Source organism: Lupinus angustifolius, unplaced genomic scaffold, assembly GCF_001865875.1.
Source record: "Lupinus angustifolius cultivar Tanjil unplaced genomic scaffold, LupAngTanjil_v1.0 Scaffold_1_480, whole genome shotgun sequence".
In the NCBI taxonomy this organism is placed as follows: Eukaryota; Viridiplantae; Streptophyta; class Magnoliopsida; order Fabales; family Fabaceae; genus Lupinus; species Lupinus angustifolius.
In genome coordinates, this window is record NW_017715804.1 from 17,242 (window position 1) to 35,270 (window position 18,029).

At 28.9% G+C, this 18,029-nt stretch overlaps 1 long non-coding RNA gene across 1 annotated transcript; it reads right to left on the bottom strand.

Annotated features, from left to right (window-relative positions):
- Positions 1–829: 829 nt before the first annotated feature.
- LOC109336941 lies at positions 830–16,091 on the bottom strand. Its single transcript, XR_002106388.1, has 3 exons — positions 16,080–16,091; positions 2,772–2,786; positions 830–915 (listed from the first exon to the last, which is right to left on the bottom strand). It is a non-coding gene; the product is annotated as an uncharacterized LOC109336941 (long non-coding RNA).
- Positions 16,092–18,029: the final 1,938 nt, after the last annotated feature.

The window sequence follows — 18,029 nt, forward strand, 5'->3', positions numbered from 1 at the left end:
ATGATAGTTTAAATGTGTTTTTCATCTCTCATCTTTTGCTTTATGTTTTCTTCCAACATTTTTTAGAGGGTAGAAAAATGAATTTAGAAAAAAAATCATCTTCTTCCATGAGCCAAAATTACACCATTAATGAACATCATTATCTTCTCCCTTACAAGAACTTCATACATATCATCATTCATCTAAGAGAAGGGGAGTATGGAAATGTTGACAATAGAAAAGTGTGTTGGGTCACAAGACTTATGACCCTTTTTTATTTTGGTGTCTCACTAATATTTTTATTGATGTTCATGAAGTTTGTTACCTACTTAAGTATTCAATATATAAAACTACTTAATCATTTCAATTCATACATCAAGTATTAATCAATTATCAAAATATTATTTATAAGACACAAGAAGAATGCTCTAAAGTTGAAGACTGCATCTGAAGACATAAAATGGGTATCAACAAGATGTTAGTGTAGTAGTGTAAGATCTTATTAGATTCTCAGGTTTATCAAAAAGTTAAATATTTGATTCATATGAGCAACATTTGTTGAGAAGAACAATCACACATCCTAAAAGAGATTAGTTCATTATCCAGACTATTGATTAAACAAAAGGTGTATGGTATACTTCCTGGTTTCAAGTCAAGTTGTGATCAAACATCACATTCCCAAGAAACTACACTCAAATAAAGATAATGATCATCTGAGTCATAATCATCACATTAAGACAAACTTGATGAAGACTTTGTGCATATGCTTCTCACAAGGGTCACATTTCTTAATAGAACTAATAAGGTAAAGTTGGAGAAGTTTAAAGTAGATTGTGTTGGAATATAAGTCTCACATCTTCTGTCTCATTATCTAGAGAATAGTTTAAATACCTATTGGGTTACTCCTTTTATTATCAATTGGTTTTGAGATGAAACCTTAACAAATTGAACGTAAGAGAAAATACATTAGTTCATTATTTCATTTCAATCCAAACTCTTGCAATCAATTACTTTGAAGAGTATTTTAGCTTTCAGTTTGCAAATTGATTTTTGGATGAGGAGAAATAAAAAGGGGAGGCTTTGAAATCATTTCACCGACATTTTTTGTGTCTCTTAAGCTTTTATTTTTTTATTTTTATTTTATCTGAAACTCAACTCGTAAACATACCTTAAAAAATCTTCTGGAGACAAAAAAAAAACTCCTAATCTCTTCTAAGTTAAGGTATTGCTACTAGCTAGTACTATGAAGTTAGATATATCCATGTTGCTTAACTTTCTTTTTCCTTATTGTTGTTATATGAGTGTGTCCCACTTATCCAATTATCCTATTGTGCTGCTACTAAAAGGGATGGGATTACATGTCCCAATTCATGTACCATTTGGTGCATCAAGCCAATGAAAAAACTCCATTCATTTAAAAATAAAAATTATAAAAAAAAATAATAATATTTTAATATTATTTTGTGAAGTTTGGTTGGTTCGAGACATGAGGATGCAAAAATTATGAGAATGTGATCCTCGTCCATGCTAATTGTACTCCATTATTAAGAGGGTTGACTTTACTTTTATTGTTTTTCTTATTATTTTAACACATTGTTTGTTAATTGTACTCCATTATTAAAGAGGGTTGTTTTTCTTATTATTTTAACACATTGTTTGTTAATTGTATATATTATTTTCTTCTATTCTTGAACACACTGTATTCTTTACATCCATTCCTAGACATGCTTATCTTAGGGGTGGACATGAGTCAGATTAGAATGGGTTAAGATTTGTCCTTATCTGGCCTCAAATGTTAGTTGAGTAACTTTTCTTAACATAAATCCGACCATAGACTCAAAGTTAACCCGACCATAAATATCGATCGGGTTAATCTTTAAAACCGAATCCAATCATATATCCGATTAAATATAATACATACTCATTTTTGATAAAATTTATCAATATTATTTATTATTATTAATATATATTTGACATATAAAATAATATATATATATATATATATATTATTAATCATGTATATATGATTAAAAAGTTAGAGAATAAAAGATACTTTCGACCAAAAAATAACATTACTCTCTACACATTTGAATAGAGACACATTTAAACAAGATGAGTGAGAGACAATATGACACGTCGGAACAGGTCATGTTTGGTCCTTAAATATTGACTGGATTTAATATTTGAATCTGAACTCAGTCCTATAACGATGAGACCCAACCCTATTCGATGATATTCATGATCGGACCATATCGGGTGAGTGAGTAGGGTAGACCGACCCTATTCGATGATATATAATATAGTGTAATATTATTGTTAGAAAATTTCATTGATAGTTTAGTGAAATTATATTAATCTTACTTCCTCTAATGGCCTTAAAAGGATATACAAAGTAATATATTTATATAAATGAGAGGTAATTTGTGTTTATGTAAAAAATAAAATGGTAGTTTTAGGTTTATATAATTTCACCAAATCTGATAGGGTATCAGGAAAATTTACTTTATTATTTAATATGATTTTCTTCTAATATTAAATTTTATTCCTATTTTTTACTATTAAATTGTGTAATATTATAATATTGTTAATTTTTATAGTTTTATTTATTAGATGGATTTCATTATTTCGATCTCAATATATATGTAAATTTTATTGAGTATTATTTTTAGTTTTTTTTATTGCAAACTTAATTTGATAATTGTGTTGAGTTTGTAGAGGTTAGGTTTAAAAGCTACTTATTGAGCACTTTGAGTTATTAGCTCTCTGATAAAATTAGTTATTTAGTCACTTACTTTAATAAGAAGCAACTTTTAGTATATTATATAATTCATTTATCTCATATTTTCAATAATTATCTTTTCAATCTTAATTCATATAATTTTTCTTCCAATCTTGTCTCTTCCACAAATTCTACTAATTATCATATGGATCCCAGTGAGATCCATCTTTACTATTCTTTGTATATCTTTAAGATAATCTTATAATTTCTTGAGTTTTTCCGTTGCTAAATGGAAAGAACTATCATCAAATGAATAAGATTGATGAAGATGAGTTTCATTTCAAAGCATGAATTAGGTTTTGTTTATGATTCTATTCAGATGTTTTCAAAATAAGTTTCCCTATATACAACTTGGGAAATAGTTAACAATATTGTGATATCTATGCCATTATCTCCTTAAATTACACAAAGCATACCATAGAGACATGTTATAGATTGCATGAATTCCATGTTTACTTCCAATTCATAGGGAATGAGCAAGTAAATTCGGCTATGGTTGCTAATATGCACAAAGTAAGTTGCCATAACAATCAGCAGCTTGTACAACATGGGAAAAAGCCAAGATGAAATTATCTTTAAGCCAAGATGAGATCAATAATATTTTGTCCGTTACCTCGGTTCCATAAGATTAGGAGAATGAAGGTAATTTTGATCCCAAATGTCAATATGTGTCATGGATTTTATATATTGGTGCAATAGATCCTCGTTAGCTCTTTGTTGTCAATCTTTTCTTATTACTATGTTAAAATGGTATGAGTCATGAACAATCTTGATGAAATAAGAAAGAATGAGAAATGAATGAATAATATTCTCATTACTGAATTGAATGAAATTGAATTACAAAGATTAGGGGAATACCCATTTATATACAACAATTACAAAAACAGAAAACATAAATTGTTAACCAGATGATCGATTAACTATGTTGATAATCGATTATCGAACACAAACTAATTGAAACAACTAACCAGTTAATCGATTAACTATAGTGCTAATCGTTTAACTCTTACACAATTAATCAATTAACTATAGTGTTGATTAATTAACTCTTACACAATTTCACATATTCTAACATACTACCAAATTAAGAATCTTAGAGTTAAATTACTAAATGGAATTGAAGTTCTTATACAAATTTCGGCGTTATTCCTCTTTCTCAAACACTAACAGTACACAATGTCTTATACCTACCTACTTTTTCATATAATCTTCTTTCTTAACCTAAGTTGACCTTAATTTCCTTTTATGTTCTCTCTTTTAATACATCTGGCTATAAGATCCAAGATAGGGTTTCTTTGAAGATGATGGATACAACTAATATCTCAAATGGATTCTATGTGATTAACACAACTAAGCATCTCTATAAAGTCAAGTTTTCTATGGTTAATTTTATAAATGTTACTTGTAGACTATGGCATTATATATTAACTCCTCCACCATGCTATTAAGAGAAAATATCCACATGTTTCTTTTAATAAGGATCATGTATTTACATATGTCATTTAGCCAAACAAAAAAAAGTTAAATTTTCCTTTAAGTCAACCACATTTTGTATAATGTTTTGATATAATACATGTTGACATTTAGGTTCCATTCTCTATACGTTTGAGGTCATAGATGTAGGCACTTCTTCACAATTATGGATGATCAATCTAGATTTATATAGATTTTTTCTTATAAATAACAAAGTTGAAACATCTAAAGTATTAAAGATTTATCATTATATTTTGTGAAAGTTAAAATGGTTAGAAGTAATAATTGAGTAGGATTTTTTATGTTATCATTCTCTCTAATAGAGGGATTATCCATTAAGCATCTTGTATTTACACCCCCTCAATGGAATGGGATAGTGGAGGGAAATATCAATACTTATTATCAATATGTTGCGCATGCCTGCTTTGAAAAAGAAATTCCCTTATGAAGTTTTGTATCTTTCCATTATACTAGTTAATTAGCTATTAACATAACAAAGTTGGGTTAAAGTAACTTAGGCGTGGGTTGAAGTGATACATGTTTGATTTCCCTTAAGTAAGGTCTCGGGTTCGAGTCTTGTAGATGGAAAAAATGTCCGCTGGTAAAGTTAGCCCCACGTCGTACCTATGAATGTTCCCGACTCAGACATGATTGCCTTCAGTGTGTACAAAAATATCTATGAGAAACAAAAAAAAAGATTGTTCCTAGGATATACCAATGTCACAAAAGGTTACATAGTTTTTAATATCTCAAATACTAACTATTATAATTGTTAGGCGATTCTTAACACTTTCTTTTCATTCATTTCTAAAATTAAACCCACAAACATTTTCAATTCCAACTATTTTTTCTCCAAACTTTGGTTGCTTTTCCGGACATACCAAATAATTAAAAAAATAACAAAATATTGATCTAATGGTGTAAGTCCTAGTTGGATTCCTAGGATGACCAAAAGGTCAATGTTCAATTCCCGATAACAACACTTGTTGTGAGGGGCAAACTACGCAACCCAAAAGAGATTAGTTTCTAACCCAAATAGGTGAGAGGTTGCCCTTGATAGTACCAAAAAAATAATTAAAAAAACCCATTTCATTTTTTACACCATGCCTTTACTTGTGCTTTATTTCCTCATGCTTTCTTTCCCAAATAAAATAGTCTCTCAACTTTTCATGCTTGAACTTGGTTTATTTTTTATAAACCTTATTTGCAAAGTTTATGTATCAAAAAGCAAGGGAAGTTTCATTGTCTTGTTGTACCTTTGAGACTTAATAAAATAACATATAAAATATGCAATTTCTTTGACTCCAATTTTGTGACAATCACAACAATGAAGTCTTACTTTTGTTGATATAAGAAACTAACACTTTCCTATCTTTGTCCATGTCTCTCTACTCCTAGGTAAGACTGTAAATCAGGATTAATTAGTAATCATTGTATTATGTTATTTCTATTAATTTCCACAATGAAGTATTAATACATCACCTTTTCCTCTTTCTACATATTAATGATGCAAAAAAGAAAAGATTGTGATTGTATTGATATGATATATTAGTACGCATTGATCTAATAGTGTAAGATCTCACTAAATATCAGAAAGATTAAAATGACAAGAATTTGATTTCTGAAAACAACATTTGTTGAGATAGATAAACACACACCCAAAAAATTAGATACCCAAAAAGTGAGGAAATACCCTTGATTACAAAAATATATGCCTTTTTTAATTTTATATGTTCAAGACATTGTCTAAACTTGTTTCCTCCCGGTAGAAGGAATAAATATTGACAAAATATATAAGATTGGAATTAGACAATTCATAACACCAACCACATAAGTTATGACTGTCATCATCTCCAAAAAGCTGAAATGGCCTTCTACCTTATGAGGTCAATTTTGAAGAGTGAAAGGAGAATAAAGAAATTTTGTTCAAATTTGTATCATATCTAGTTATTAATCATTAAATTCAGTTAAAAAATACCTGTTGGGGATAGTAAATTCAGTTAAAAAATTCAGTTAATCAACTGAACCAGATCCGAATCCTAGTTTAAAAAAAATCTGGGATAGTAAAATCTCTTGGGGTGATTAAACGTATGTGAAAATCTACTGAGTTCCAAAACTCAACTTTTGATATTTTGATTTTTTTCATGTTATTTCATATCTCTTCATATTTTAGAAATTCAATATACATTTACACTTTATTTTCCAACTATATTATTATTTACTATTTCTCTTTTATACTCTATTTCTCTATTTCTTTTCAATTCAGTTTAAATATGTATTAAATATGTTGGAAAGTAAGTTTCATATCGCATATTTCATTGTCTTGGTAATGATTTAAATATTTGTTGGACTACTCCTCTCATTGTTAATTAGTTTTGAGATGGAACCTTAAAATGGTATCAGAGTTAGAGTCCAACTTCTTTTCGGTTGTAAAGGGCCAAAAGATGTCATTTAGTTATGGGTCAAAGGTAACCCCTTGGCATGGTTCGGTAGACTTACGTGGACGGGGGCATGTTGGAAAGTAAGTCTCACATCGTTTACCTCATTGTCTTGGTAATGGTTTAAATACCTGTTGGGCTCATTACCAATTGGTTTTGAGATGGAACCTTAATAAAATAAGATTATTTTATCAAATTATATTTATTTTTACATCATTTATTGATTTCTCAAACCATATACATAACTAATATTTAATTAAAAACTAAAAATAAGGCAATTTCTAAAAGTGTGTCACTTTATATATCTTGTATTTGGTCAAAAATATATATTTAAATTAAAAATATAATAATTAAATATTTTTGACTAATAAAAAAAATGTTATATAAAATTACAGATTTTCTTGAGAGAGAAAACGAAGCTTCCTATGAGAAGCAATTATTCCATGCGTCCAGAGGGCTGACATTGGTATCACTTCGCTGCGTCACGTATTTGACCAATGAATGTATAAATTGGGTCACTTCAATTACGCTCCATCTTCATTTCATCACCTCAATTATTTATTCACTTATTTTCTGAGTATATATTATGAGGATAAAACATATCATTATATTATAAAATATATTATCTCTTTGATGATTTTTGTAGAAAAAAATTAAATATCACATATATAATGACTAAAATGATTTATCTTATATGAAAATATACTTTATTTTCATACATTATTTATTGAGTACTTTTTATAAAGAAAATATAGGTGAGTTAAGTCTAACAAGTTCACCATAATTTGGATAAACTAAATCAAAAGTGACTTAAGTAACAAATAAAAACTACAAAAGTAATAAATTTGAGTCTTACAACTTTATATAAATAGTTAAAATTAAAAGTTAATTATTAATTACATGATCATTTTTTAATATTATGTTCAAATAAGATTCAATAGTTTATGTTAATTATTCTAATTTTTCATAATAATAATTATTGTCAATTACTTCCAAGTTGAATGACTATAAAGACCTATAAATTAATGAAGTCTTTATATTTCCTACAGTATAAATTTCGAATATATGATCTTTGAAACAATTCATCAAGAGAAAAATATATATATATCTCTTAATAGTGTATGAGTTTTTATACAATTATTACATTATCTATCATTCATATTTACTTATCGTTGACTTTTCAAAAAAGTAATTTAAATGAATGGTAAATATTGTAGTGATTGTATATAAAATTTGTATCTAGAAGTCGTGATACTCAGTACGAATTCTGTATGTTAGGAATGTGAAGAAGATCTTTGCTCCTGACATTGACACGGTTTTGATGAAGACACCAACATCACCAAAAAGAAGAAAATGAAGAATACTTATGAAGACAATGAAGATTCAAAATTCAAGATATTCAAGACTTTTAGTGTAAGTCTAAATAGATATTCTATCCTATAATCTTGATTATACAATAGTAGTAATGCTCAAAATATTTTAAAAGAAAATTGAAACACTTCACAAAAATAATGTGTAACGGGTTACTTTATCTAACTAACAGGTTACGAGTGTGAAAAAAGAGTTATCCAACTTAAAACTGATCAGAGTAATCAATTACTGTCTTTGAGTAACAAATTACCAGTGTTATTAAAGTTGAATAACCGATTACTCTAATTTGAAAATAAATGATCAGTGGACAGAATATTTGAGTAATCGATTACTCAATGTTGTAATCGGTTACTGAGAGCCGTTGCATCAGATTTTCAAATTCAGAGTGAATGAATTTCAACCCAAAAGATATGGTTTCATTCCAATCAATTCTCACCCTTTCGAAGAGACATTTTGGTTGATTGGAAAGCCTATATAAAGGTATTAAAACTCACAATCACAACACACAATATATACACAACTCTCATACCAATTTCAAAAGCTCTTATACACATTATGAAATTATTTTATGCACTTTTGGCAACAAGTTCTTAAACTTTCAAAGTTGATTTTTTTGAAGTTGCTTAAAAGTGAAAAAGTGTTTCAAGTTTACAAACTTATAAAGAGCATTATTACTAAGTATACAAAAGAGTTGATTGGATTGCAAGTTACATTACTTTCATACTTGTAAAGACAATTCCGTCATTGTTGAACATTCTTCACTATTATTGCAGAATATGTTTTTTCACAGGGTGTGATAAGAAAGGGGATTAGAATCACTTGGAAATGTGTTTTCCAAGGGTGAATAAGGATTAATGAATGTTCAAGGTACATAGAGATCTTAGGGTCAGATATTGTAATTGCAACTCATAATCTTTAGTTGGAAAATCTACTGTGCTGCAAGAATACTGGACGTAGCATTCACTGGACAAGAAGGTGAACGAGTATAAAAATCCTTGTGTATTCTCTTCTCCCTTATCTCTTTGATTTTACTTGTTAATTTTTTGCATATATTTTTCGCTGCACTTTAACTCTTGATTTTGCAGAAAAAGTGTCCATTATTTTAAGTCAACTAATTCACCCCTCCCCCTCTTAGTTGCAATCTCAGTCTTACAATGAATCGTTTTCGACTAACAAGACTTATGAACATAAGTTGTTTTTGGTTAACACGACTTCTGAATAGAAGTCGTATTGTTATATAACGACTTTTGTGCATAAAATAAACAAAAGTTACTATAGATCACATGATATAGTAGTATTTTTAACTGTTTGGTTGTGGGTTTGAATCTCATGTTCACCATTTTTAATTTATCGTTCTAAATATTTTTGGAGGATTAACCATCATGGACTTTTAAATTTTGGAGGATCTGCGGAGCGTTATCTTTCACATATAATGACTTATGTGCATGTAATAAACAAAATTCTCTATAGATCACATGGTAAATAGTAGTGTTTTCAAGTGTTTTATTGTGAGTTCGAGTCTCATAATCATCATTTTAAATTTATTATTGTAAATATTTTTGGAGGATTAACCATCATCAGCTTTTTAAATTATGTTATTCAATCACACATGACTTAAAAATATTACTTTTACATAATGTATAAATAAAAATCAACTAAAGAAATAACTGATAATTATTAATTGATGTTTAAAAGTCCACAATCAAAGTTATAATGCAATGAATATAATCCTCCAAAAATATTTACAACAATAAATTAAAAAAGATGAATATGAGACTCAGACCTACAACGAAATAGTTAAAAAGACTTCTATATATCAAGTAATCTACAATAACTTCTATTTAATTCATATACATAAGTCGTTATATAACTATACGGCTTTTGTTCATAAGTCGTGTTAACTGAAAACGACTTCCTAACATATAGAAGTTGTACTGAAATATCACAACTTTTATACATAAAAGGTAATTGGTTATATTTTTTAACGAATGAAATTAATGTCATTTAATCTAACGGCTATAAAAATAGTTCGCTTGAAAACAAACTAATTGGTTCCCAAGTTAGTCGTCACCTAAATCAATTATATTGGATCAACATTATTACCTGTATTGAGTCAAGAATTTTTATTTACTTGTGAAGCCAATTCAAGTGATATCCACATGATATAGCTTTATAGTAGCAGTAGGCTCATCATATTATTTCACTGGATTTCATAACATTGAGATCAAGTCCTTAACAATGTAATATGTTATATTTATCATAATTTTATTCAAAGCACAATTTCCATCCACAATCCTGGTTTTTTCTACATTTTGGACTATATTTTTAGGGAGAGAATTTACTTACTCTAAGATTAAGTTTAAAAAACTTACTTCATATCTTAGTATCAATTCTGTAGAAATTCGACAGTCTGAATTAATGAGTATATCTAAACTATTAGATTTCCCTAAAATTGATAACTAAGATGAAGTGAATTCCCTCTCATTTTTTATGTGTTTTTTCTCTCTCTCTCCGGTTAAGTTGAGTTAGACAATAAAATAGGGCCTGTGTGCCAATTTTTTGGGCCTTTGGTTTTGTAAAATAGCTTTACTTTGTCTATTAAATGAACAGTATTTATGTTCCTATTTATTTTTATTGTAATATTTATACATTGTTGGTGTAAGGATTTATATATATCTACTATATTCATCATTTTGGATTATATTTTTATGAAAAGTCAATAATAATTAAATATAAATGATATATGATATGCTCCTATTTATTTTAAGTGTAATATTTATACATTGTGGGTGTAAAGATTTATATATCTACTATATTCATCATTCATTTGTATTATATTTTTATGAAAAGTCAATAATAATTAAATATGAATGATATATGATATAATAATAATATATAAAATTCATATATTATCAATACATAAATATTTTTCTCTAAATTCCCCCTTCTGTCATTTAGAAATTTAAGAAAGTATTAATACTTACTTTCCAAGTAAAATAGCTTTACTTACTTTATCTAATAAATAAAAAGTATTCCATTTGTTCTCGTTTATCTTTCTCGATCATATGAGTTTTTTTTCCTTCTTATTTATCTTGTATTGAAATCTATGATAGTATTAATAATTACTTTTAAATATACCTTTATTTAATATTTTTAATTTGCACAATTTTTAAAAAAATAAATAAATAATCTATCGAATTGGTGACCTCAACAATTACATTGATCCCTGTCACGCATGCATCAAGAATATATCGAATTAGGGGAGCCATTTAAATTTTCTTCAATTATTACTTGACATGCAGGTTATTGTCTTTTATTTATTTTATTTGTAGATATAGTTACAGTATATCCCAAATGGAATTTACAATTTAATGGAGAGAAATTGCTTAGGTTATTCTTTCAAATAGTTTTTTTGGTACATTAGAAAAGAAAAAACAAAACTAAGAAGGGAGATCCATATCTAAGATTGTCATTGCACCCGTAGTAGCCGAATCCCAATACTGAAGATCTGAGGTCGATTGTGCACCAACCTTTGCCATGAAGTCGGCCAAAGAGTTAGCCTCCCTTAGGATAAGACTGATTTGAACCATCCAACATTATGTAAGTAACTCACGTATCTGTTTCATCACTCTAGAAAGCTTTTGAAATGGTTCGTTAGACCCTCGGTAATGATTTACATAGCCTCCAAAAAGTTTCAATAGGAGACAATAGACTCAAAACCCCTCTCCCAAGTCATAAGAAGACCAAGCTCCAATGTAATAAATTTAGCTTCAATAGCAGCACCAACCCCAAGACTTGAGGAGAAACCCACTTGCCAAATCCATTCATTATCATGAATCACACCACCTCCGCTCATAGTATTAGAACTCATAGAACAAATATCATCTACATTTAGCTTCACTTGTCTAAACACTAGTAAACAACACTGGAAAGGAGGCATACTGCTATCCGCAAAGCTCGAACCTACAATTTTAAACCAATCTCTAACTTCATGATAATGTGAAGCGCAAGAAGATTAATTCACAAGCCACAGTCTTCAAAATAATGTTATTTTTCACCTCCAAGCCCATCAGATATCTTCCACGAACAATTTTCCATTTGGGAATTGAGATTTTTCCTCCAACCAACTGATGAAAGAAAAGTTATTCTAGAAATATGTATAATAAAATCTAAACATTGTCACAAATGGACCGAGTTAAAACAATCTCTGAGAGTATGAAGGATGTCCTCCACGTAACCATTTCACCTAGAGCAAATAAGACTCATTGTCAACTTTCATTTGAAACACAACTCATTAGTAGGATGAGAGTCATGAATAGCAAGCCAACATATAAATCTAACTTTTTCTAGAACATTTATACACCATACCCACCTCCAAGCATAGGATAGAGAATCATCAACCCCACTAGTTTTTAGCCACCTATTATAGCTTGAATTAGCAGTATAGCCTCTTGACACATGGTTATTCCAAACCCAACCTGGAATAATAATTGCATTAACTAAGACAGAGATAGCCTGTCTTACCTCGGTGGAAAGAAGGATGGACAGACTGTTGAAATTTCATGTATCTCCGCAAAAAGATCCATCATACACAATATGGTATCAGAAATACACACATAGTCCACCAAGTTGCATAGTCTACCTAGCCTAGACCATTTGTCATACCGAAAAGACTTGTCACCACTACCAACATGCAAAGTAAAACCTTCTTTAAGCACATCAATAGCTTTCAAAATGGTTTTCCAAGTATAAGAATCACAAGACTTGTGACTTGCAAACAACATAGAAAACTCTCCAATATACTTGCCCTTCAAAACATTGCATTATAACTTGTTGTAATCCAAGATCATGTTCCAACACAGTTTACCAAGAAGAGAAATATTAATTGAGCGTGTATCTCGAAGCCCCAAACCACCATGATGTTTTGGACATCGCCACCCCAAACAAAATTTCACATCATTTTGTCAATCTCGTTATAAGTACTTTGAGGGAGCCATATGATATAAGTAGAAATAGAGTTATGCATATACTTTGCAAGACAAAGCCTACCCGCCTTATTCAACAGGTTAGATTTTCAATTTACCATGCGCCATTGGATCTTCTAGATAATTAGATTAAAAACATATCTTGGCACCCTACCCTGAACAAACAAAATGCCCAAGTAGTTTCCAAGGTTACAAAAATAGGTGTTCAAAAGTTACAAAAATGAATATTGTTTATGAATTACATAGACCTTCTAATTTTTTTTGCCCAAATGCTGAAATCTCTAGAATAACTAGGAGTATAAATACTACCTCAGTGTCACAAACAAGTATAGAGTTAATGAGTTTTCGTATCCACATGGACTTGCTAAATTTAGCCTTTCAACAGTCAAATTACTATTCTAAACTGATTTTTAAATGGGTTTTCAAGGTTGGTTTGATGACACAATATAATTCAAATGTAATAGAATAATAAAAGGAGTTGGGAATGAAATTCATACTCACTATCTATATACATATGATTCAATACACATATCCAATTCATAATGATTACTCTACACAAATGACCTCAATATTTCTAAATGCTAATGTAGTCAATTTAGTAACTTTTTCAACAAAGCTCTATATCTAGCAACTTAATTCCATAAGATTAAGAAATATGACTTGCAAAATCACGCCTCTATGTCTAGTAGTCCATGTATGTAAGTTGAGTTAAAATACAACACCTCAGTTGTACTAGCCACCAATGTTTTGGTCTATACTAGCAGCTTATCATATGTAGATCTATGTCTAGTAACTATAATGATACAATTCTATTTTATGAACCTTCAAGCATACTTTTATGTCTAGTAATCCATGCCATTCAATTCAAGAGTTAAAAAATTACAAAATTAGCTCTATGTGTATATGCTAATAAGTAACTCGCATGAGATGACAATTTGATACAAGTCTATGCCTAGAAAATATATCAATCGTTGAGTTATGCAAGTTCAAAATTATGCAAGTATGATACTAACATTCTATTCTAAATTCATGCAATAAGTTTGCCAAAAGTAAAGCAAGCATTATGCTCATACAAGAACTCAAACATAAACAAAATGTTACGAACTTTATATAAATAAATCAGTATTTATACATCAAGTTTGTATTACATTCAATCCCAACAAGGGAGTACTTAGCTATTAATGTTCATACAATGCAAGCAAGATAAGGACAATACATAACTCATGAGATGATAGAACCATTCACAAATGAGCATAGATTAACTCCTATAATGCATACATTTAGTTTTCACGATCTAAGTAAGTTAAACTCCTTAAAAACTTCAAAAATAAATATTGCAATGTGAATATATGAAGTGTATACCAAATAGTTCAAGTTGGAAGTCCTTAAATAGTGTTCTGGTGTTGTCCTGTGCGCTCAATGCACCTCGAGTTTGCTTATTGCGACTTTTCAATGCACCCATATGTGCTAGGCACAGCTCCGTGCACTAAGCGCAAGTGGGTACATTGAGCGGAGATGAAACACTATCAAAATGCTGAAATTTGTTGATGTGTGCGCTAAGCGCATAAACCTGCATTCAGTGCAATGTGTTTTGCTTATTTTGATGACCTGGTTGTTCACATTGATGTCCCATCAGTCAAGAACATATCAAAATTTCAGCTCGATTCAATAGTGAACGAATGAGTTATCCCAATTTTACTCCAACATGTCATGGTTGAATTCTTGTTTTTGTCTGGAACTTCTCTTTTTGCAATTATTCATCTGGATTAAGCCTATAAAACACTTTAGATGTGAGACTTGGCCATTTAAACACGTTTTAATCATGTTTTAGTATAATTTCATTTATTTGAGTTGATTAAGTAGTCAAAATGTCATAAAAAAGTATATAGAATATGATCATTTGGACACTTGTCAATCTGGAAGCCCCAAACACCCATGATGTTTTGGACATCGCCACCCCAAACAATATTTCACCTCAATTTGTCCATCTCATTGTAAGTACTTTGAGGGAGCCACATGGTATAAGTAGAAATAGAGTTATGAACATACTTTACAAGACAAAGCCTACCCACCTTATTCAACGGGTTAGATTTCCAATTTACTATTTGTCATTGGATCTTCTAGATAATCATATTAAAAACATATCTTGGCACTCTACTATGAACAAAAAGAATTACAAAAATTAGTGTTCAAAAGTTACAAAAATAAATATTGTGTATGAATTATGGATTAAACATGTCTAAATTTTTTGCCCAAATTCTGAAATCTCTAGAATGACTGTGAGTTGATAATGAAAATATATGGTGCACCACAACTTAACAGAATGAATAATACAATCTGCACCAAAAGTATAATAATAAGAAAAACCTATATAATTTCAATTATTTGCAATTTGAGAGAGGATTGCATTGCATAATTTATTGTGTGCGGTGCACGTGGTACCATGTTAGGCTTAGGACATGGTTGAATAGTATGCACGTGTGGGGTGAAGCTTCAAAGGAAAGTGAAGGAAAAAAAATCATCAAATTATTGTACCACATCTTCCATCCAAAATGTATGTACGATAAGATTAGATTAAATAAAAGTTAGTCCAATTTATAGAAAAGAAATATAAAAAACTACAGGTAAAATATTAAGAAAGACTTAAAAACTAATATTTTATTAATAAACATTATTTATGATAGAAATTATGACATCATTCAATAATCTACTTCTGGAATGAAAGTTTAATTCTTATCAGTAGATATGTATTAGTGCTACATACTTTCAGATAAGTGATATGACTCTAAATGGAGTATCACATTTGAACCAGAAGACTCACTCACATGATAGCTGACACTCCTTTCAATTCTTTTCTTTTTCTCATGCTCCCTGCAACCCACTAATTTTCTAATTAACACCACACCAATAAAGTGAAACCACTATTTCAAGTAAAAATAAAGATAATAAAGTGAAACCACTGCATCATATATTTTATATATTTAAACAACTTTTTTGCACTTTCGAAACAACATTTCTTTGCTTTATTTGTTCTAAAATATGCAACAAGTGAACACAAAATATTAACTTAATTAACCAGCAATCACATAAATCAAATTGAGTTGTTTTAAGAGGAATAGATATACACCTTGACATTATAAGAGTTTTTTATATTGTTATTGTATTATTTACTATTCATTTTTAATAATTATTGACTCTTAAATAAAATTAATACAAATGAATGATAGGTGATGCATTATGCATAAATCTTTATATTCTTAGTGTATAAATATTAGACTCTTAACTTAATTTAAATTTATGATATCTACAATTTTGATGTACATAATCATCATAACCAATTCGAACAAATTATTTCTGTGAAAAAAATATATGATTCAAATTAAAAATAAATAACTTAACGTGTATGTATAAATTGTAGAAAAACGTGATAGTAATAATGCTATATACAGTTCAAGGAAACATTATCCATTATTTACTGGGTACATTAACCTTGGGATCAGAGTAGCATGAGCAGGCCCATCTGACTCAATCCTTGTTTAACATTGTGGTATATACAAAATTGAAAAAAGACGAATATAATGGTAGTGTATAAGTTTTATATACTGAGTTTTATATATTGACAATGTATAAGTTTTATATGCTGATAATGTATGAGTTTTATATATTGGCATTGCATCATCCACTACTGATTTTTAATTACTGTTGACTTTTCAGAAAATGTAATTCAAATGGTTGATAATAAAGTACATATATATAAATCTTTACACTGTCAATATAGATCTTCCATGCATAACAAAAATATAGTGACTAGGCTTTTATAGTAATATATGAAGTGAGATGGTAAAATGTTAGAGAATAAATTTATCAGTGGATATAAAAATGTTGAGTTAAATGAATATATACTAGAGAATATAAGATTAGGATTAAAGATATTAAAGGGACAATGTTGAGTTCAATGTTATGATAGAGAAATGGTAGAATTATCACTTAAGTAATTTTTGTATGTGTGAACTTACCACGAGAAACTTGCATATAGAGTAGATTCCATGAATGTTAGTTCTATTTCTAGAAGTAAAGAGAGACTAAGAAAAATTATAAGCAAATGATTAAGAAATATTTAGATATCAGCAATTTCCTAATTATCGTGATTTATGATAAAGTATTATAATATTACTCGAACCATTTAGCCGACTACATACTGAGACCAAAGGTGGTTTTTATTATGAGAAAAAATGTATATATTGATTGCGTATGTGTTTAATATATTGTCAAATGCATCATTCATATTTAATTATTATTAAATTTTTAAAAATAATAATTTAAATAAATGGTAAATGATATAATAATTATGTATGAATATAGCGCGATATAAGTATTACACTTTTTTATTATATAACAACATAAAAAATAATATGTTTGCTTTTCACCAGCAGCCACATGGTTTTACATGAATATGTTTTTGAATTTCGTGAAGTCGGTTAAGATAAATATTAACTTTGGAGTATCCAACGAAAAATTAATCATTGATCTTTGCTAAGACTAAGGTTCATTACTCACATGAAAACTAATCTAATAAACTATATTAAAAGCTTTCCTTTCATTTTTATATTGGCAATGGCAACCACTTTGATGAGTTATAATATTTACTTCTTCACATTAATCCATTTCATGCTGCTATCAATATAGATAAAGTATTTTCCAAATGCAGCATAGTACAAAGTACAAACGTCATAATGTTATGAATAAGAGTTTAATTTTAATTTTATTGATGTTATGTACAAAGTACATCAATAAATTTACATTACAAATATGAACAAACAAAACTTAGATGATATTTATATTTTTGCTTGTCATAGTACTCTTTAATGAAAATATGATACACTTCACATATAATTGAAGAAAATATAACAAGTATAATAATTTTGACACATATGTGACTCCTTTAAAACTGCATATAGATTTCGTCATATATGTGACTCCTGTTTTCCTACCAAATATGTGACC